The sequence below is a fragment of the Ovis aries genome, chromosome 3, assembly GCF_016772045.2.
Source record: "Ovis aries strain OAR_USU_Benz2616 breed Rambouillet chromosome 3, ARS-UI_Ramb_v3.0, whole genome shotgun sequence".
Taxonomy (NCBI): Eukaryota; Metazoa; Chordata; class Mammalia; order Artiodactyla; family Bovidae; genus Ovis; species Ovis aries.
Genome location: NC_056056.1, coordinates 156002513 through 156025360, shown reverse-complemented (window position 1 = coordinate 156025360; position 22848 = coordinate 156002513). Strand labels below are relative to the sequence as shown.

Genomic DNA, 22848 nt, shown 5'->3' with positions numbered 1-22848 from the left:
CCCCTGAGGAATAAAGCTTCAATTTCCCCTGCACATCTGCATGTGCTTTTGAATTAAGGAAAAAGAGCACGAGGCAAGGTGGCCTTTTTAAGACCTCCTATAGCACCTTTCCATTTTCCATAATCACTGCTGACTTAGGACAGTCAGGAGACTTGACATCTAACCCTGGAGCAAATGAAATGCTTGTTGTTTTTCCGACTATGGTTAATTCAAATTACTGTAAGGATGGGATTTTTTTTCCATAAGTAGGACATTCTGTTATGTTTCATGAGAGTTTTTGGTTGATTTTTAAAAAAAACCCTAGGTTCACTGACAATTCATGACGTTGCTATAGCAGTAGTTACAAGACAATTACAATTTTTGCTGTAAGTTAGGATCTCAACTCAAACCATAAGGAGAAAAATTAAACAGAATTACTCTTGAAAATCCTTGAGTCCCTACGTTACCAAGAACTGCGTCCGTGAAAACTCAGAAGGCAGAAATTAACTTCTGTGTCTCATTGCTCATAGACTGTGGCCTCACACTTACATGTCGCCAAAGTCTAGTTGAAAGACTGAAAGGATGGTGAGGAAAGGTAAGATTTTCCTTCCCTCCCTTGGACTCGTCCTAGAACAGATGGCCATGGAGTTAAATCCTAATAAATGTACTTATAATGTGACTGCATTATGTTAAGATCATTGAAACTTTTGATTTGGGGTCTCTGATTTAAATTCTTTTACAATCATACTGGAATTAAATATCTTTCATTCATTCAACAAATAGCTGTTGAGTATCTCCTTAATCAAACTGTAGACTCTCCAAGGGGAGGTTTTTTTTTCCTAATTAAGACAACTGCCTTGCTTTATAGTAGTTGCTCAGTGTTGTTCGTTGCATTGATAACTAATAAAACACATCCCATGTGGTTTTTATGGATTGTGTCCTAGACTTAGAGATGGAGAAATACACAGAGATTTTCTACATAGTGTGTTAGAGGTGTGTTAAATTTATGGGAACTTTATACAGGAAGAAATTAGTTCTGCCTGAGAGAATTTTAATACAGGCTCCCAAGGACGGGGGAGCCTAGTCTGGTGGGCTGCTGTCTATGGGGTCGCACAGAGTCAGACACAACTGAAGCGACTTAGCAGCAGCAGCATGGAAGAGACGTTTCAGCTTGGTTTGATGGATGGGTAGGAGTTCTCCAGGAACGGAAGGGCATTCCTGGTAAAGGAGAGTCTCCTGCAAAGATTCTGTATTTTTTCTTTTGAGGAATCATTACCTTAATGTTTTAAATACTTACAGAGTAACAAGATGAGAATAGGAAGGTAATGCTATTAATAGCTTACAGCTATTGAGTGTATATTATGTGCCTGGCAGTGTAAGTATACTTTGCACATATTATTTTGTTTTAATCTCACAAGAAACCTGTGAAGTACATTCTACTATCATTTTCCAGATTAGAAATTGAGGAAAGTTTGTTTTGTGAGAAATGACATAGTGAGATGACGATCATTACGTTATATGTTCTTAGGTTATTCAAACATTAAACTGTGTGGACAGTGGGGAGCCATTTAGGATGATGTGATCAGATGTGAGGATGAAAAACTCTGAGTCAAAGGAGGCCAGTTTAAAAGTTTTCTTGTAGTCTACTGTGGCATATTGAAGGCTTCAGTTCTGACCTTGACCTTGGGGGTAGAAACTGTAAGAGATGAAGGAGACAAGAGGGGTGGAATCAAAAAGACTTGACGCTTGGGAGAAAGACGTGTGTGATCAGGCTTGCAAAGGGGAGAACAAGGTATACGGTGATGGCCTGGGAGAAAATGCTGTATGTTTTTTGTCTGCTTTTAGACCTTGTATTTCTTTGGTTTTGTATTTTTGTATTATCTGATATATATTAGCTGTACATGCACATAACGTAGAAATGTAGAAATGGAAGCACGTTGAGAGTATGTTCATTTTTTTCCTCTATGGATGTACCATCAAAAAAGTTTGGAAGCTACTAATCCAAATGTATCCAAATGAGCACTATCCAGAGGTAAGCCAGCTACTGGAGCAAGAAGGAGTGAATAGGTGAGGCGAAAAGATGGCTACCTGTACTTTGACTTCTTTATTTATTTGGCTGCACTGAGTCTAAGTTATGCCATGCAGGATCTTTTGTTGTGGCCCATGGGCTCCAGAGTGTGGGGGCTCAGTAGTTGCGGTGAGCAGGCTTCATTGCTCCGCAGCACGTGGGGTCTTCGTTTTCCAACCAGGGATCAAACCCACATCCCCTGCATTGCAAGGTGGATTCTTAACCACCAGAGAAGCCCCTATACTTTTACTTCTGCAGGTGATCATTTGAAGTTCTTTCTCTCTTTTGTAGCCGTTTGTCTTTTGCATTTCAGAATAATCTCCAATAATCAGGATAAAGGTGCTGAAGAGGGAAGGGTATTCCTTTCCTATGGAAAAGATTCTGTTCTAAGACATTAAAGACATTTTAGGTATTAAAGAATTTAATAAGTAAATGCATATTAAGGTCATCTAATCCAACTTCTTCCTGCCGATCCAGAATCTCAAAGTAGTCAGTGGGCTTGTTTTTGAACCCTTTGGGAGGTAGGCAGCTCAATCCTTCAGAAGGAAGTTTGGGCAGACGTAATTGGAGGAAAGTTCTTCCTTTTCCAAGTTGCAGTACACTTTCCCATATGCACCTTCTACCCATTGGTCCTTTCCCTTCCTTTAGAATAGTTACAGAGCCAATAGCAAGGTGCTTTGCAGGTTACCAAGCGAATATACATGCACCCAGTCACACCTGATGCTCACAATTCTTCTGTGAAGTAGACAGGTATGTGTTTGTCCTGACTGAAGAATTGAGGCGGTTGAGATTGTAGTGCCATGGAAAAACATCCTAGTTATTTTTCCTGTAAACATTTGTCATGCCTGATTTGCATATTTGTGTAGGAGGCATTGAAGTACCAGGAGCCATCTGACCTGGGGTTTCAGTTCTAGTTCTATCACTTACTAGGAACAAGGCCTTTAGCAAATTATGTTGCCTTTCTGAGCTTCATTTCTCTTGTCTATAAAATAAGGATAAGCACTGTTGGGAAGATGAAATTAAATGACTCTTGTAAAGCCATTATAAAAGCTTGGCTTAGAGTTAGCTGTGCAACAGATGTGAGTATACTTGTTTTTCCCATCTGTGTTGAATATTATATATATATATATATATATATGTATATATATATATATATAATTCCATTGTATCAGCTAATGGAGGTTACTATTTACGTTACTTCCCCAGCTTTATTGAGATGTAGTTGACATTTGCTGCTGCTGCTGCTGTCGCTTCGGTCGTGTCTGACTCTGTGCAACCCCATAGACAGCAGCCCACCAGTCTTCCCCGTCCCTGGGATTCTCCAGGCAAGAACACTGGAGTGGGTTGCCATTTCCTTCTCCAATGCATGAAAGTGAAAAGTGAAAGGGAAGTCACTCAGTCCTGTCTGACTCTTAGCGACCCCATGAACTGCAGCCTACCAGGCTCCTCCATCCATGGGATTTTCCAGGCAAGAGTACTGGAATGGGTTGCCATTGCCTTCTCCGGTTGACATATGACATTTGTACATTTAAGCTATGTGTATATTGGGAAATAATTATCACATCATTAAAGTTAATTAATCCATCAGTCACCTCACACAGTTATGAATTTGTGTGTGTGTGGTGTAAACACTTAAGATTTGCTTTTGTAACAACTTTTAAGTATATATCAATAATACAGTATTGTTAACTAGTCATCATGCTGATAAAGAATCTGTCTGCAATGCAGGAGACATGGGTTCAATCCCTGGAGAAGGGAAGATCCCCTGGAGAAGGGAATGGACAGAGGAGCATGGCAGGCCAACTATCCACTCCAGTATTCTTGCCTAGAGAATTCCATGGACAGAGGAGCCTAGCGATAGTCCATGGGGTTGGAAAGAGTCAGACATGATTGACCAGCTAATACTTTCACTTTCATGCTGTACATTAGATGTCCAGAACTTATTCATCTTATAAATGGAAATTTGTTCTGTTTGACCAATATCTCTCCATTTTCTTGCCTCCCAGCCCCTGGCAACTGCCATTCTCTGTTTCTATAACTTTGACTTTTTTTTGAGTTCACCTGTGAATGAAATCGTATAGTATTTGTCTAACTCTAACTCATTTCACCTAGCTTAAGGTTCATCCATGTTGTTACAAGTGGCAGAACTGCCTTCGTTTTCTGTGGCTGAGTAATATTCCTTATGGACTTACCTGATGGCTTAGTGTTAAAGAATCTGCCTACCAATACAGGAGACACAGGTTCTGTTGCTGAGTCCGGAAGATCCCCTCGAGAAGGAAATGGCAACCCACCCCACTATTCTCGCCTGGGAAATCCCACAGACAGAAAAGCATATCTGTGACTTGACTGTTGTGAATAATTCTGCAGTGAACAAAGATATCACTTTGAAATAGGGATTTCATTTCTTTTGGCTTTGGCAGATTGTATGGTAATTCTAGATTTAATTTTTTCAGGAATCAATGAAGGTTACTTTGGAACTTAATCCTGCCATTTGTCTTTTTAGTCGTTTCATAATAATCATTAGTGTTATCTTAATGTTTTTAGAAAGAAACTTATTTTTCAAAAGTCATGAAAAGATGCATTTTTAGAAAGAAATTTAGGCTATTTTTGTTTTGGAGAGAAAAGTTGAACTTGCATTGGTGCTTTTAAAAACATTTAATTTTATGTGACATCTAATGGATCACCTTACTACACTATGAAAGTGTTAGTCACTCAGTCGTGTCTGACTCATTGCAACCCCATGGACTGCATAGCCTGCCAGGCTCCTCTGTCCACGGGATTCTCCAGGCAAGAATACTGGAATGGGTTGCCATTTCCTTCTTCAGGGGATCTTCTCGATCCAGGGACTGAACCCGGATCTCCTGCATTGCAGGAGGGTTCTCCTGAGCCACCTGGGAAGCGTTACTGCACTGCAGCCACATGGTACGGAATGGGAAGGGATGAGAGTAGGTTTTTTTTACTCTGGAATTTTTCATTCATGGAGTCATGTGATAAATGCAGAAGTATGTGTTTGGAATTAAGTATTTGAAAAGGAAGGATCAGTCAGTTTCAGTCAGTTCTGTTGGACTCTCTTTTATCCCTTTCTTCTCATGTTCTGTCTTAAGGGAAAAAATGTGATTTTTATTTTCATCCTGAGAATTCTACCACTTTGGGGGCCTTTAATTTTGATAGGCGTGAAAGCCCTTTGACAATTCCTCTCTAAGGTTTAAGTGTGTATTTAGCCTGCCAGCCTGGGAGCTTTCTGAAGACTAGGATCCAGTGCGAATTTTCCACTGTGGCTGGCACATTAGCACAGTGCCTGGCACTTAGAATGACTTAGAAAGCTATTTACTGACCGAGTGAACTATTACTCCTTCCTTTATCTGTTGAAACTTAGTCAATTTGGAGTTATTAATACATCCTAGGAGTTTACTGCCATATCTTTTAGTTCAAAACATACCCCAGATAAAGTAAGTTCATGAAAAAGAATTTTTTTCACAAATATATAGAATTAAAATAATCTGTTAGTAGAAATGTTAGAAATACATTGTTACCAATATTTTTAAAATTTTATTATAGTGAAGTGTACTTGATTTGCATTGTATAAATGTCTACTATACAGGAGTGATTCAGTTATACATAAGTATACATCCCTTTTTTATATTTTTTCCATTATGGTTTATCATAAAATATTGAATATAGTTCCCTGTGCTCTACACTAGGACCTTGTTGTTTATCTATTCTGTATGTAATAGTTCGCATCTGCTTATCCCAAACTTCCAATCCATCCCTCCCCCTCCCCCTTGGCAACCAGTAGTCTACTTGTTGTCAATGCCGATTGTTGTTTGGACCTCCCTAGAATCTTCTGCTTGAAGAATGCGTGTTTTCATTTGTCTCCTAACATGCTAGAGGTGGGGGTGGTGCCTTGGGCACTAGCTGAATTTACTCAGTTCGGGTACGTATGAGATGTCTCCCGTCCAGAATTCTAGTTCTGCAGTCCCCTTTTAGCCAACAATGAGCAGCTCTGTGTTTCTTTTCTTTTTTATTTTTTAAAGCTCTTTTTGTATCTCCCTGACAAATTTTGTCCAGTAGTACATTTCTACAAAGAGGAAATCTTTCCCCATCTCGTTTTTCATTTCCCCAGTAAGTTCATCTGTGCTCAGTCTGTTATCTGTTGTATCCATTTTCCAGCAGCTCCCTGGGCTCTTGAGGGATATGAAACAGAAGAGAAGTCAGGGTCAGATACAGTGTGGGTGAGGGTGTCTCCAGTTAGGACTTGGGCTTTCCTCCAGAAGTGGGAATGAATCACTTGGGAACGACACATCCTGCATTCTGCGTGTCCTGTCCGTGGTGCCCTTGCTTGTGCCGCTCGTTTTTGTTACAGTCATTTCTCTGTGGTAAATGCTTCACTCTTCAGTATGTTTTATTTTAGTCACTGTTTCTAAATCTGTATATTCTGTTCTTTCCTTCTACCATTTTGGCATTTAGGTGCCTCAACATGAATTTAATCTGAGAAAAAAAATCCTAATGTCCTGACTTCTAGTAAGAAATATTTACACGAGGGAACTCTCAGTTTTACTGACTTTTCCTTGAGTTCTAGGAAAATGTGTGTGTGATGTTTGTCACATGAGGTGTTCTAAATATTAATGCTATTTAATATGATTAAATTGTCTATTTAGAGAAAAAGTTACATGTCGCCATAGCTGAGGAATGTTTGCTACACAAGTTGGCCATACAAAAATGAGGTGTGATTTTCCTTTTTAGTCAGAAAATTTTTTTTAGGATAATATTTGGGATGTGGCGTGATAAACATAATTCCTCACTAAGGAATGTAAATTGATACACTCTTTCTGGAGTATAATTGGACCCTGCAATCTCACTTTTAGAAATCTATCCAAAGGAAATAATCAGAGATAAGAATGTTCATCATAGTTGGTTTTTTTTTTTTTTTTTTTTATGAAAATTATAAGCCACAGGACTCCCCTGGTGGTGCATGGCTAAGACTCCATACTGCCAATGTACAGGCCCCAGTTTTGATCCCTGCGCAGGGAACTAGACCCCATATGCTCCAACTAAAAGATTTCCCATCCTGCAACTAAAAAAAACAAACTGCGTGCCACAACTAAGAGCCATTGCAAACAAATATTTTTTAAAGAAGAAAATTATAAGCCCCATGAATGTCTAAGAGTCAATAAATTGATTTTGGTATATACAAGTATTAGAATGTTATGGAAGCACTAATATTATGACTCTGAAAAGTGTTTAAAGACAACTATTCAAGACATATCATTAAGAAAAGAAATAAAAAAACTGTGGTGAATAAAATATGACGTGTGTGTGCTGCTCCTGCTAAGTCACTTCAGCCATGTCTGACTCTTTGAGACCCCATGGATTGTAGCCCTCCAGGCTCCTCTGTCCATGGGATTCTCCAGGCAAGAAGACTGGAGTGGGTCACATGCCCTCCTCCAGGGGATCTTCCCCACCCAGGATCGAACCCGCATCTCCTGTGGCTCCTACGTTGCAGGGGGGTTCTTTACTGCTGAGCCACCAGGGAAGCCCAAAATACTGCCATTGTTATTTCTGAGTAAATGGGACAGACAACTTAAAAATCTTTCTGTGGTTTCCACATTTTCTGTATATATTACATTGATGATTAAATGAATGAATTTGTATAAGAGACTACAGTGATGCCTCAAAAATCAGTTTTTTAAAACGCTTTCTTTTATTTCAGTTTCCTAACAGGAAGGTCACCAGTATGAAAGCTTTAAAATATTAGCTGTTCCCAATCGAGAATTTTTATATTCTTATGAGTTGTGAAATGTATATAAATAAGGAAAATTGCACTATGCTAAACAGTATGTTGTTGAACCAGAAATATGTTTATTGGCATATTTTATGGATAAATTGGCACTAGGATTTATCATTTTTTTCAAAAATTGGTTTCAAATTTTAGAACACAAAAAAACTCAAGATATGACAGAGCTACCTCAGACATCCCTTTAGACTGGCTGTAAAGTTACAAGTTTAAGCAAGAATAGGCATATTTTTTAATAGCCTGGAAGGTATTTTGGTGGGACAATAGAAGTATATTTGGTTATACAAAAATCTGTGATTCTATAAAAGGACATAATTTGAATCTGTAGTTGATTACAAGTTTAGAGCTCTATAATATACAAAGTTTCTTAATTGTATGTAACTAGTCACTTCCCAAGGCTGGCTGATCACTCTGAAGAAGTAATGAAACTCAGCAAGAATTACCAGCTGCTGTTTATGAAACCAAATGATAGAATTCACTTAATGAAAGTAATGTGCTGACAGCAGTGTTCACTGTTTAGAACATGATAATCATGTTTATTGTATCTCTCAGAGACAGAATATATCATACGTAGACAAGAGAAAATTGAGAGTAATGTGCTTTTTTAAAAAAAGGGGCTCTTATTTACATGAAACCAAGCTTCAAAAACACTTTGCTTGAGGTCTGTTTTATAGAGTTAAACTGGAAAAATGGCAGATTTGGAAAGCAACTATTGTTTTTGGACACACAAATCAGAAGTATGAGCTCAGAAAACATAGGCACTTGGGGAAATCTTAATATCTTGAACTATAGACCTTGTGAACTTCAAAAAACCTTGAAATTCACTTGATGATGATTTTTGGAATCTCAGAAATAGTGGTGTAATACCACAGGATAGAAAAAAAATAATCAGGAAGCTTAATGCAATCAGAACCTCATAGCCTCTTATGGGAAGTAGCATTTGGCAAAGCCTGCTAAGCTACTGTAAATGAATGTTAATCACATTTTATCAGCTGCTTGCGCTATCTTTATTACATAATTTGAATATTTATGACCCTGTAAATATGTTTAACAGTGAAATTACAGTATTTATGAAACTCAAATTCCAAAAAGCATATAACCCTTTGATGGAGAAGAATTATCTTTAAATACTACAAAATTCAAGATGTTTTTGCCATTTAGCAGTTGTCTGTATGCTATGGGACAAGTATTTCTCACTAAAATTCTGTGATAAACAGAATGATATATGTCAAAATTGACTTTGAAGACACACATGATTCTGTTAATTTATCATCTATGAGAAATAAATGATCAGCTGAAGTATTTTAAGTTTTTAGGATTAAGTACAATTTATTTTCTCACTATGGTTTATATTTTGGTTGACAGCATCTATCTCTGTTTGGAAATTATTAATGAATCTTTTTTTATGAACCAGCTTTGGAATTGGACAACTCCTCCTAAAGTAGCAGTATTATTGAAAATGAAAATAATGGATGGAAATGCCTCTTTAGTTTTATAATCTGTACTCATTTGGTGTATGTGTGTGTATTTTGGGAAAACTTGACTCTTATTTATTGCCAATGCTTTCTTACTTCTTTGCCACCGTAAACTCACTGCAAGGTATTTTTCCCTTCCGAAGGATTTAAATGCATTGTTCTTTGGGAAAGTATAATCTAATAGGAAGATATAGTTCATATTAGAACCAAAAAAGCCTGTAATTAAGATATGTCTCGGTCACATTTTTTTCCCCTGTTTTTTGTTAAAGTGGAAATGGATTCATTTAAGTAAATAAAATTGTCGATGGGTAAAGCCTTTATTTTCAAAAGTGATAAGGTTACAAATATCTGTTTACTTCACTTTGATTGTCTAAAATATTTAGAAATTCTCATTCTACAAAGTTTGGGTATACTAATTACTTTACATTTTGAGGTGAATTTAATTTGTTTTCTAGGTATTACAGTGGTAAAGAATCCACCTGTCAATTCAGGAGACTCGGGTTCAATCCCTGGGTCGGGAAGCTCCCCTGAAGGAGGGAATGGCAACCCACTCCAGTATTCTTGCCTGGAGAATCCCATGGACAGGGGAGCCTGGTGGGCTACCGTCCATGGAGTTGCACAGGAGTCAGACGCGACTGAGTGACTGAGCGCGCGCGCACACACATTAGATTAATTTAGGTTAATTCATGTGTTGCTGGCCTGGCGGACACTACAGAGAAGTGGTTCTGAGGGTAAACTTTGTCACAGATTCTGTTGAGATCAAACTCTTGGTCAGGCAAGCACTCATTTACCGTAGTCACCATCATTCTGATCAGGTTCTGAATCTCGCTGGGCTTCGGTGGGCGCACCTTCATGGATTAGTTGGGAGGATTACCTGAAATGCTCACAAATATATGGAAAGTGTTAAGAATGTGTGTCTGAAGTCAGTGGTGGTCTTCATACACTGCTGTTACCCAGTTGCTGATAGAGCCTTTCTGTGTTGAGGATCTCTTAAAACCCTTTGCCTTTCCATCATCCTTATTTGGGAGGATTAGCTAATGGGTACACCTACTCTCCTTTAAAAAGATGACAAAGGAAAAATATCCAGAATGCAAGTCAGCTTTCTATACCTAATAACAATGTGGGAGGAGTTTTGATGTTTCAGACTCTTGATCCGAATGCAGAAGATGAGTTGGGGGCCTTAGGTTATTGATTCGTGCTCTGCGCTGTTGCCTGTCTTACTGGCAGAGAGCATGGGTAGACAAACATTTTCTGGTAAGAGCCAGCAAGCAAACGTGTTAGTCTTTGTAGGTTTTATAGTCTCTGTCACAACTACTCTTCTCTGCCATTTTAGCCAAAACCAGCCATTTGCAGTACTGTAATTGACGGGCATGGCTCTATTCCAATAAAAATGTATTTCTTAAGAACAGCCTGTGTGTTGGATTTGGACCGTGGACTGTAGTTTGCCAACCTCTGGGCGCAGGTAGTTGAGAGTATGTTGGTGTCTCTTTTCTTAAAATCAAGAGATAAATTCTTGCCTTTAGAGTTGTAGTTGTTCATTATTTAGTTTAAACGCATGTAAATCAACATTATAGGGAATTCCCTGGTGGTCTAGCAGTTAGGACTCTGTTCTTCCATTCCAGGGGCCTGGGTTTATTCCTGGTCGGGAACTAAGATATTGCAAGTCGACCAGCAAAGCCAAAAAAACAAACACTGCAATTTTCTGTTCTTTTTGCTTATAGTTTTATCCTAAAAGGATAAACTGTCAACTTTTGATCTCTGAAGCTCTATGACGATTGAGTTTTCTAGTTGGTTCTCTTACATCCCTAGGTACAGATGGGGTGATGGGGAATGCCTTGATGTGTAAAGAGATTAGACATTACACTGCTTTATTCATAACTGAGTAGATTTTGAGTTCTGCTGGACAGTATCAGGTTTGGCTTTGCAACTGGGTTGGTTCATCTTGGTGCTTTGCTCCCTCCTAGCTGCAAGTCATTGGCTTGGGATGTAGCTTTCTTAAGGCTCAGTTTACTCATTGGTAAAATAATGATAATTCTTACCTTGTTAGGTTGCTCTGAGGATTGATGTGCCCATGAATTTAAAGTGTGGGGGCCCGGTGCCTGAGAAAGATAAACCAAATAAACAACAGCTCTTAAAAACTTGGGTGAGAACCATATCTTGAAGGTTACATGCTTTTTTTTAAAAAAAAGTCATTGTTATTTTACATTCCTTATTCATCCTTAAAGGGGAAAAATGCATTTTTGTGTGCTTAAGCCCTCAAAGTTATTTGGTGCCTTGGAGCCATATCTTTCAAGCTGGGCTTCCCAGGTGACTTAATGGTAAGGAATCCTGCCTGCCAATACAGGAGACCCAGGTTCCATCCCTGGGTTGGGAAGATCCCCTGGAGCAGGCCATGACAACCCACTCCAGTATTCTCGCCTGGAAAATTCCATGGACAGAGGAGTCTGGTGGGCTACAGTCCATGGGGGGGGGGGGGGGGTCACAAAGAGACACAACTGAGCATGCGCATGTTTCAAACTATTTGTGCTGAAAAACTTTTTATCTGTCATGAACCAGTGCTTTCATAAAATATAATAAAAGGAATTTATTACAAAAATGAAATAAACACAAACAGAACACATACAAAGCCCTGTTTTTTCTTGTAATGAGATCCAACAAATACCTCAAGTTTCTAAATGTTTGCTTTGCCTGCCTGTTTCTTTGGGACCTGGTAGTAAGTGATTTTTAGATCTACACTGACTGTACTTTTAGGAGCACTGGTTTAAGGGGAGGCCAGCTCATGGAAATTCTTTTAAAATACTCATATCAGTCATTCTTTAATTCTTTTTTTAAAAGACATATATGTATTTATTTTTTTTGCTTCACTAGGTCTTAGTTGAGGCATACGGGATCTTTAGTTGCAACATGCAAAGTCTTAGCTGGGGCATGTGGGATCTAGTTCCCTGACCAGGGATCGAGCCTGGGCCCTCAGCATAGGCAGCATGGAATCTTAGCCACTGGAGCACCAGGGAAGTCCCCATATCAGTCACTCTTGAACAGAAAGAAAGTGAAGTCGCTTAGTCATGTCCGACTCTTCGCAACCCCATAGACTGTAGCCTACCAGGCTCCTCTGTCCATGGGGTTTTCCAGGCAATAGTACCTCTGTGATCTGACAGCACCTCCCATTACTTCTGTTAAACCACGCATTTCATTAATATTTCCATTATCTTCTCTGACTTCCCCACCCCCACCCCACCTCTGCCGCCAGAACCATGGGCTTTATAACAATAGGGCCTAATTTTATTTTCTTTTTGGCTCCCTGGCTCCTGGCACACTCCAGGTGTACCTTGGAAATGTTCTGATGTGTGAATGAATGAGTAGGCGATGCTGTCCAGGCCTCTCACCGGACTGACATCCTTTATCTTCAGGCTCTTCACTTCGCTAGGGTTCCTCTCAGAAATTTAACCAGATTGGAAAGGGTGGAGGAGAAGGGGGGGTCACTCCGGAGCAACACATAGCTGTCAACACATTTTCAGTGCCCATAACCTGAAGGAACATGGACTGTGTATTTTGGGAAGTTGTGTTTTTCTCATTCCTCAATTTTTGGTGCCGATTGTGTAACAGTGTTGTAGGAAAGCAGCCAACAGCAGTCCTACCAGCTTCCAAACTGTCACAGTGGCTTTCTGGAAACTGTCAGAGCCACACCTACCCTTAGATGAAACTCAGTGGCATCGAGCTCTTGAGAGTACAGATGGTGATTTTCTGGAGTAGACACAGTGGTGTGTGAACATATGACCGGGCTGGGCTATACCACAGTGCTTGCATGGGATAGTACGGATCACTGGTGCTTTACAGTAGAGCGCTTACGGATCTTTCATGATATGTATACAGAGTAAGATCACTGTGTGATGGGGATGGAAAAGGGTATCAGTCATTTGTATGCTACAGTCATTTTCAAGGAAAAAGAACTCTAAAATCAGTTGAAAGCTTATACTAATAGATTAGGTTTCTGGTGGTTATCTTTTCCTTGGGGGAACTGGTGAAGTTAATAGCACGTTTAACTAAATGCTGGCTTTGAATGAGGATCTTGAATTCCCGTCTTAACTCTGTGACCTCATTCAAGTTATTTAGCCTCTTTGAGCCTCACTTTTTCTTATCTGTAAAATGGGGTAATAATAGTACAAGGGCATAGATGATTGTGAAGATTAAACGTGACAATTCATGTAAAGTGCTTAGTGATACCAGTATTTCTTTAGCATTCATTATTACCACTTGTCTGTGTAGATTATTTATTGGGGTAATAACACTTTTGAAAAGAAATGACAGCCTTCAGAGTATCAAAAACAGTTGTATTTGAAAACTACTTATATATGCAGAATATTAATTTAACATATTTTTGCCCTTCTTAACTGTTTTATATATGTTAGTTTATGCTTCTGGACTTCCTGAAATAAGTTATTTTTGACTTCTTAACACTTAACATTGAGAGGTGACTTATAGCTTATTAAAATAAATTGTTCAAAAAATAGCAAAAATAATGAGCAAACCGTATGAAATTAATCTATTGAATTAGCAGTGGAATACAGTATTAGGAAACATCGTGAAAACTAGCAATATATAAAATAAATGGAAAAATAGAATATAAAGTTGTATATACAGCATGGATATTATTTAAAAACATAATATATAACATAAAATTAAGTAAATTACACATTTTGAAGTGAATAAATAATAGCTATGTTTTAGTATTTGGATTAAGGGTAACTTTTTTCCCTTCACTTTCCAGTGCTTATGATGTTAAAGGTATTTATTTGTTTTCTTAATTTATTTTTTAATTGAGACACAGTTATATACAATATGATGTTAGTTACAGACACACAACATAGTGACTCACGACTTTTAAAGGTTATACTCCATTTATAGTTAATATAAAATATTGTCTGTGTTCCCTATATTTTACAACATATCCTTGTAGCTTATTTTATACATAATAATGTGTACCTCTTGGGTTTCCCCTGTGGCTCAGCTGGTAAAGAATCTTCCTGCAGTGCAGGAGACCTGGGTTTGATCCCTGGGTTGGGAAGATCCCCTGGCAAAAGGAAAGGCTACCCACTCCAGTATTCTGGCCTGGAGAATTCCTGTACAGTCCATGGGGTCGCAAAGAGTCAGACACAACTGAGCAACTTTCACTTTGCTTGTACCTCTGAGCTCCCTACTCCTCTCCTGCCCCTCCCCACTTCCTTCACCCCACTGGAAGCCACCGCTTTGTCTTCTATATGTATGAGTCTGTTTTCCACTGAAAGGTTTTTATCATGTAAAAACTGTAAAGACCAAACATCTGTTACTCACTCTTAATTGCTCAAAATGACATATTCAGTATTCATATTGAATCTAAGTCTTTTGCTATAGCTAGCAAATTTATTGAATTTATTTACAGAATGTTTGCTGGAATCAAGTAACTGCTTTCAAAGTAACTTCCTGGATGTCTAAAAACAAACAGGGTATCTTGGTTTTATTTAACTTAGGTACCCAAATATTAATTGTGTGGCTACACCGGACCAAGAACAGTTCTCTCAAAACTCTTAGTCCATGACATTCGGTAGACATTTTACGGAGGCACTTTTTCAAGGCCAGTGAGCAGTCAGCAGCAGAAACTTCTGTGCTCTGTTAAAGGGCTCCCCAGAGACCATGGCTGGTTCCTGAAGCATGTGTGGAGATATCCAGTTACAACCCAGGGAAAGTACAGGTCTGGCTCTTTGTGCGATTGGAGAGTTAGCCTTCCTGGTCAGGGCCACAGGCTGCCAAGCTGACATCTGTGTCGCCAGGGCATGTGGGCCACCTGCCAACACCATTATCCCCATTTAGGGTTAGGCCAGCAGGGATCGTTCCTGTTGAGCCCGAATGTCTTCATTTTCATGAAGTTTTCAAAGCAGAATGAAAGACTCAGCAGGGCAAATGGTGGTGTGATCGAACCTACCTCTTTAACCTAATTCTTCTTGAAATAAAAGTTATTTTTGACTTTTTAATACTTAACATTGAGAGATAACTTACAGCTTCTTGAAATAAATTACTAACTCTAGCAAAAATAATAAGCAAACCATATTAAACTAGTCCATTGAATTAGCAATGAAATACAATTATTAGAAAACATCATGAAAATGTTTATAATGTTTATTAAGTTATAGGACTGTTTCTTGGTCACAAATGGACCTGCCCTCTGTCCATCCCAGGCTATTCCCAAAGCATCTCTTGAAGGAGAACACACTTTCATAGTAGCAAAGGTAATTTAGAAAGTATGTCTTTTAACTGGAAGTTGAAGGGAAACTTGGTTTCTTATTGTCTGCCATTCGAAGTGTTCCACATGGTAGATTCCGACACATATCTCAATGCAAATACTCTTGTTCTTATGACCAAACATTTTCCTAAAATGAAAACTTAAAGATATATAGATTCTGACTAAAAGTAGATGACATTTTGCTTATACAAAATTGCTGAACGTGTATAAATGCCTCTAGTGCCAGACTACATCTTCATGCTGACAACCCTACCCGGGGCTTGCTCACCGTTCAGCAAGACATTCTTCTATTTTAACATTTCCTTTAAAGGGAAATTCTTTTGAATGCATTCAACAAAAGGTATGGAGAGCATTAGTCACTGAGATTTTTACTCATAGTATTTGAACGTCGTTGTTGAGTTTGACTCCTACGTTATTTGAGTAGATTTTTTTTTAAGCAACTAGTGTTTATGAAGGCCAGCTGCTTTTGACCTTTCTCTCACTCCTGTGCCCCGTAGAGCTACTGACAGGAAGAGAAACACTTTTTTATGTCAGATGCCCCTGGTAGCTGAACTGCTTGGGGACATCATATCATTAGGGAATGGTTCGCCAGACTCAGTTTTGCTGTTTATATTTTCTAGAATGTATAATAATGAGAATAATTTAAACTATCTCTTTTCACCAAAACCTGTGTAAACTTTCTATGAGGTTGCAAATTCACAAAAATATAACTTTACATCCGATTGCACTATGTATTGGGTTGACCCAAAAGTTTGTATTTTTTTCTGTAAGATGTTATGGAAAAATCCAAACAAATTTTTGGGCCAACCCAATGAAAAAGTTTTGTTTTGTTTTTACTTGATGTAAATACTTCAATAAGTAGGTCAGAAGAAGACTTCCCTGGTGGTCCAGTGGTTAAGAATCCACCTGCCAATGTGGGGACATGGGTTCAATCCCTGGTCTGGGAAGATGCCACATTCCATGAGGCAAGAGGAATCATCACAGTGAGAAGCCTTCATACTGTCACAAAGACTAGCCCACAGCAGTGAAGACCCAGGGCAGCCAAAACAAATTAAGTAAAATTTTTTATTAAAAAAAAAAAATTTAGGAACTGAGTTTAAAAAAAAAAATCAGAAGAAAAAGATGCAGAATGACTTAAAGACTTGTGTGTCAGAATTGTGACCAGTGGAGTCATATGGAAGTTTAGTGACTGCCCCCTCAAAGATAACTAACTTCCATTTTTGCTTTTAGGTGCCTCTGCCCACCAGGGAGGGCAAGGAGAAGAGCCTCTTGATAGAAAGCCAGCTTGTGCTTGTGGAGGGCGGCAGGGTGGCAGACGGGGGTTATCCATGCACTCTGGAGGAAGGAGAGAAAGAGGAAATCCACTTGCCATAAATGCCCCCTTTGGATCCATTGAAAACTTTGGATTTGGCAAGGAGGAAGCAAAAGGCTTGGCATCCAAAGAGAGACTCTGAGAGGAAGGTTTTGAGACCTTCCTGTCTCAAAGGGAGTAGCAGCCAGTGCCCAGGGACGGGGGCAGATGTGCCACCCGGCTCATCAGGTGCACGGGGATCCACTTGAGAAGCTCAGGCTTCTGTTGAGTTGCCTTAGGTCTGCAGCCTCCTGTCTTGAAATGACTAGGTCCTCCCACACCCTCATTCATGATCATGAGCTTCAAGGAACAGAGTCTGTTTTGAGAGGAAGAAATGATTTTTTTTCCACCTTTCTTCAAGATGTTTGAATGACTTTTTAAGGTTTTCAGCTCTTTATCCACATGGCTCATCTTGTCATCTGCTCCAGAACTTCCCGCTTCTTGCTCTAATTCATGATGTCGTGAAGGTAATAGCCTGAAAAGCTCTGTTTGTTCTTCACGAAGTTCAGCCTTTTCCTTTCTCCTCTCCGAAAGAGTTCAAACTGGACTTTCAGTTGAGGCTTTTAAGATGATCTGTCAAGTCTGCTTTGTGTCCTCTTTTTTCAGAAACGTTGGTGTACAATTGATTTTTCTCTGTATTCTGGGTGTTGAAATGCATGTGAAATGCACACTTAGCTTTGCAACATCCGTCAGTTCCTGGCTCCTGTTGCCTAATCATTGCCTTCATCTCTCTGCCAATTCCCCTGACCTTTTCAAGGGCAGCTGCCAGGTGTTTAACCTTTCACACACATTCATCCAGCCTTGATCTGAATGTCAACAAAGACTCTAGAGCCTTGTGTGGAGATGCTGCAGTTTTTATCTGTTGCCCTGAATACTCTTGAGTTTGTGGTAGCTTTTTCCATGTGTCCTTTTGGATTTAGTTTTTGTTTATAGAGACTGGCCCTTGCAGGAGCAGGCATTGACTCATCTTGTTTGGAACGTGCAGATTTTTCTTTTTCAAGTTGATTTGCTCTAAAGCACAAGATGAACCAAATTACAGGGTTAGCATGTCCAAGGCTTCAGGCATTTCTGGGCTTTCGTCTTCTTCTGCCTCAGGGTAAAACTGTAGTGAACACAGGGCAGAGGTCAGCCTGGATCCAAGCCTGCACCTGGCAGCTGGGATGAATCATAAATGGAGAAGGCCAGTAGGCATGCAAGACTGGTCCAAAATAAACACACCCTCAACCCTGCCCACTGGTCCTTGACATTTTTCTAGAGCTAGTGCTGAGCTTTTAATGGCATTTTTCTTGTTTCTCTGTATGAAAGTGAAAGTGTTAGTCACTTAGTCGTGTCCAACTCTTTGCAATCCCATGGACTGTAGCCCACCAGGTTCCTCTGTTCATGAAATTCTCCAGGCAAGAATACTGGAGTGGATAGCCATTCCCTTCTCCAGGAAGTCTTCCCAACCCAGAAATTGAACCTGGGTCTCCCACATTGCAGGCAGATTCTTTACTGTCTGTCACCAGGGACGTCTCTCTGTATAGAAAGGCTTTTTTTCATTGACTGAAAAATTATCAGTCAAAACTGAGAACTGACAACTACAGTTATCCAAACATATGTCTCTATCTTCCATTTTTACCCTATAAGGATGAGAGTGGCCCACATTGTTGGGTAATCCTGCCACAAAACAGTGCAGCAGCTCACATTTTGGCCAAAAGTACAACAGAGCACAGCTCCTACGTTTACCCCAACCTCCCATCCAGTGGCCTGTGGTCCTGATTGGGCAGCTGGACCGTTGTAAGCCCTGGTGAACATCAGGCAGGATTCTGCTTGGAACCAAGCTCGTACCTGGCAACCAAGATGGACCCTGGGTGGAGAAGGCCAGTGAGGTATGGGACTGGTCCAAAAAAAACCACACACCCCACTGCACCTTTTCTTCTTTCCTTAAACTTTGCTTCCTCTGGCCACACAGGCCTCTCCCCATCCTCTACATTTGATGTTTCCTCTGCCTTGAAAGCCCTTCACCTCCCTGTGTGCATGGAAACAACATCCACCTTATAACCTCCTCGCCCCCATGACCCCAGTGCCCAGGGCAGGGCCAGACTCAGAGTGGGTGCTCAGTGCTCCACACAGGAATAAAGGAGTTTGTGGAAGCAATGAAGGAGTCAGTGGGGGAATTACAGAGCCATCCCTGAAGATTCACGCATAATGCCTTTCCGATTCAGCGGAGGGCTCTTCTTGCAGGAGCACTTTAAACTCCTTTCAGAATTCCAGACCTGGAAGCAGAGGGAAGAGGAGGTGGTGGCAGTTTTGGCCTGGCCCCCTGATCTCCTTCCTCAGAGCCCTCTTCTCAAGTAGGTTTTCCAACAGCCTGTCATGTGCAAATTGCCCCATCAAATAGACCCACAGCAGCTGCAAATACTAGTAAGAAATGCAATGCCATGCAACTTGCCAGAGATTTGTCTGCAAAAATAGTGGAATGCGTTGCTAGAACTTGTGTTGTGTAAAGAATCCCAATGTGCCCAGAGTTTTCGGTTTCTCTTTGGAAGATCGCTGTTATTTGGGAGTGTGTGGGGAGTGCACAGCTAACAACCAGACCTTTTTTTTCCCTCCAAGTAGCCTGAGGTCTCGTAGTCATCATGCCTGTGTCATACCAAGTTGTTGTGTCTTAGCCCAAGCACGTAACTTGTATCTTGCACCCACTAGGCTGTAATCTATATTTGTGGAATGAACTAATATGGTAAATACTAAAGACTACTTAGTTACAAATGGCTAAAAGAAAGTGTACAAGAATGTCTGATGATTACTATGCATCTCCCATGAGCTAATCATTCATTTAAGGCTTCTTCTTTTCCAAATTAGAATTTGGAAAACTCAGCAGTGGCCACAGGACTAGAAAAGGTCAGTTTTGCTTCCAATCCCAAAGAAGGTCAATGCCAAAGAATGTTCAGACTACCATACAGTTGCACTTATATCACATGCTAATAAGGTTACGCTCAAAATCCTTCAAGCTAGGCTTCAGCAATACGTGAACTTCCAGCTGTACTGGTCTAAGCTGGGTTTAGAAAAAGACAGAGGAACCAGACATCAAATTGCCAAGATTCATTGGATCATAGAAAAAGCAAGAGAATTCCATAAAAACATCTACTTCTGCTTCATTGGCTACATGAAAGCCTTTGACTGTGTGCATCACAGCAAACTGTGGATAATTTTTAAAGAGGTAGGAATACCAGACCACCTTACCTGTATCCTGAGAAGCCTGTGTGCAGGTCAAGAAGCAAGTTAAAGCTGGACATGGGACAACGGACTTGTTCAAAATTGGGAAAGAAGTATAACAAGGCTGTATATTGTCTCCCTGCTTGTTTAACTTAATATGCACAGTACATCATGCAAAATGCCAGGCTAGATGAATCACAGGCTGGAATCTAGATTGCCAGGAGAAATATCAGTAACCCCATATATGCAGATGATACCACTCTAATGGCAGAAAGGCAAGAGGAACTAAAGAGCCTCTTAACGAGGGTGAAAAAAGGAGAGTGAAAAGTTGTCTTAAAATTCAACATTCAAAAAACTAAGATCATGGCATCCAGTCCCATCACTTCATGGCAAATAGATGGAGAAAAGGGGGAAGCAGTGACAGACTTTATTTTCTTGGGCACCACTGCAGATGGTGACTGCAGCATTGAAATTAAGAGATACTTGCTCCTTGGAAGGAAAGCTGTAACAAACCTAGACAATATATTAAGAAGCAGGAGCATCACTTTGCCAACAAAGGTCCGTCAAAGCTGTGGTTTTTCTAGTAGTCATTTACGGATGTGAGAGTTGGACCATAAAGAAGGCCGAGCGCTGAAGAATTGATACTTTCGAATTGAGCTAGAGAAGAGTCTTGAGAATCCCATGGACTGCAAGGAAATTAACCCTGAGTATCCGTTAAAAGGACTGATGCTGAGGCTGAAGCTCCAATACTTTGGCCACCTGATGCAAAGAGTCGACTCATTGAAAAAGACCCTGATGCTGGGAAAGACTGAGGGCAGAAGAAGAAGGTATCAGAGGATGAGATGGGTAGACAGCATCACCAATGCAATGGACATGAACTTGGGCAAACTTCGGGAGATGGTTAGGGACAGAGAGGCCTGGCATGCTACAGTCCATGGGGTCATGAAGAGTCGGACACTGCTGGGTGACTGAACTACAACAATGCAAAAGTTTACGTTCTCTGATCGTGAGAAGTTACGAGAGTGGCTGACCGTTGACGTTGGAACTCTCCAGAGGACGGTGGTGTGAACAGTGTAGGTGAAACTGGGGGGAGGCCTCTGCCCCCACACCCCCCCCCCCTCACTTCCTGCCTCTACAACGTTCAGCTGCATCCAGGATCAGGCGGGAGGGTGGACCTGGCCTAAGTAGCACCACCTGCGCTCCTGCAGGACCGGCCTGCTCCTCACCTGGGTTACTGCAGGGCCACGTGGTGGGTTAGTTTTCTTCTGAGCCAGAAGGCGGGATGCCGTCCTCCTGGCATGGCTCTCTGCTCTCATCCTCTGCTCCTGGGCCCTGTGGGAATCTGGCTGCAGTTGCGCTGTAAGTAAATGCCCCAGCCTCGAGACCTCTTTAGGCTTTCTGTTTCCACCACCCCTTTCGTCTCCGAGGGTAACACATCCTCTGGGGCATTTTCTAGAGGGAGCTCTGCACTCTCTCAGGCTGGGAGGAGGGCAAGGCCCTACCTGGCTTCTCTGCTGATTTCAGACTCCTCCTTCCGTTTTTGGTGCCTGAGGCCTCTTCTTTCCCAGGGGCCAGACTGCTTGCTGAACCCTGCCCTCCCTCAGTTCGTGGGACTCTCCTGCACATGGGACTCTCCTGCACTGGTTCTGAGCCTCTCCCGCAGAGTCACGGAGGCCTTCAGTACCCCTCTAGACGTCTTCACTGTCCACATCCAGGGGCCTTCCCCTCACACCCGAGAGCTGTTACGAGAGGGCGCTCCTCTGCTGACAGGTGACTGGTCCCTTGCAGTCCGTCTGTCCTCCTGCTGCTCTTGCTTGCTCGCTCCCAGCAGGAGACAGACCCACCCAGCCACTGGATACCTCACTTTTCTTTCCCTCGTCTCCACGCTGCATGGTCTTCAGCTCACCCCTTTCTCTGAAGGTTGATTCGACCCCCATCGAAGCTGCTCACCCACTCCTCTGTACCCCTTCTGCGTCTGACCCACGTTTTCCTTACTTACTCTGGGCGAGAGCTTTTGGCTGGGTGGGACTCTGTTCTAATGATCGTTGGATCCCTAACACCTGGTTCATCTCTTCACCGAGAGCTGAAGTGGAGGGAATGTTGTGGAACTAGTTAAAGTTATTGATGGGTTGTTTACATTTGAAAGATATTAGTGTATTCAGAAAAAAGTATTGATTAAAGGAGGTAAATCTGCCTCAAAAGAGAATGGTATAGCTACGAAGATGGTAGGGGGAAAATTATTCCAGAAGCTCTCTCGTAGATTCTTTTCCAAAATTTAGTCTTATAACTTAAAAACACCCTCCCCAAACTATTATCAATGTATTATATGCACATAATTAAAAAATGAAAAAGAACAAACCAGCTTAGAATGAAAACCCTAGCCATTCTCGCCCCACCTCCTCCAGTCTTGAACTACAGGCTCAGTGATTTTTAAATTTCAGATTTTAGTTTATCTGGTGGTTACTGCCATATTTCTAAAGCCTGTGGTTTAATCTCAAATAGGGCTAGTGAAAAATAGCCTTGAAGCCCTAGACTGTATAACACTGAATTATTGTTCATACTGAATCATCGTTACCAATTGCATTATGAAAATTATTGAAAAACATTCTAGACAAATGCCTTTAAGTCATGGTACTATGGAATCAATATGGTCACCTCTCTCTCTTCTTTTTAGTGTTTGGAATGGAATAGGTTTTTTGGTATTTGAGGAGT

The 22848-nt window shown here is 40.7% G+C and overlaps 1 protein-coding gene across 4 annotated transcripts in view; it reads left to right on the top strand.

Moving 5' to 3' along the window:
* SRGAP1 (SLIT-ROBO Rho GTPase activating protein 1) overlaps positions 1-22848 on the top strand; it is a 298594-nt gene that overhangs the window by 19529 nt on the left and 256217 nt on the right. Inside the window, exon 1 of one of the 4 annotated variants that reach the window (XM_042246974.2) lies at positions 21409-21495. The exons of the other annotated variants lie outside the window; for them this stretch is intronic. The gene's annotated coding sequence lies outside the window, so the exon portion shown is untranslated. Of the gene's footprint in view, positions 1-21408; positions 21496-22848 lie in introns of those variants that run through there. 4 annotated transcript variants of the gene reach the window in all.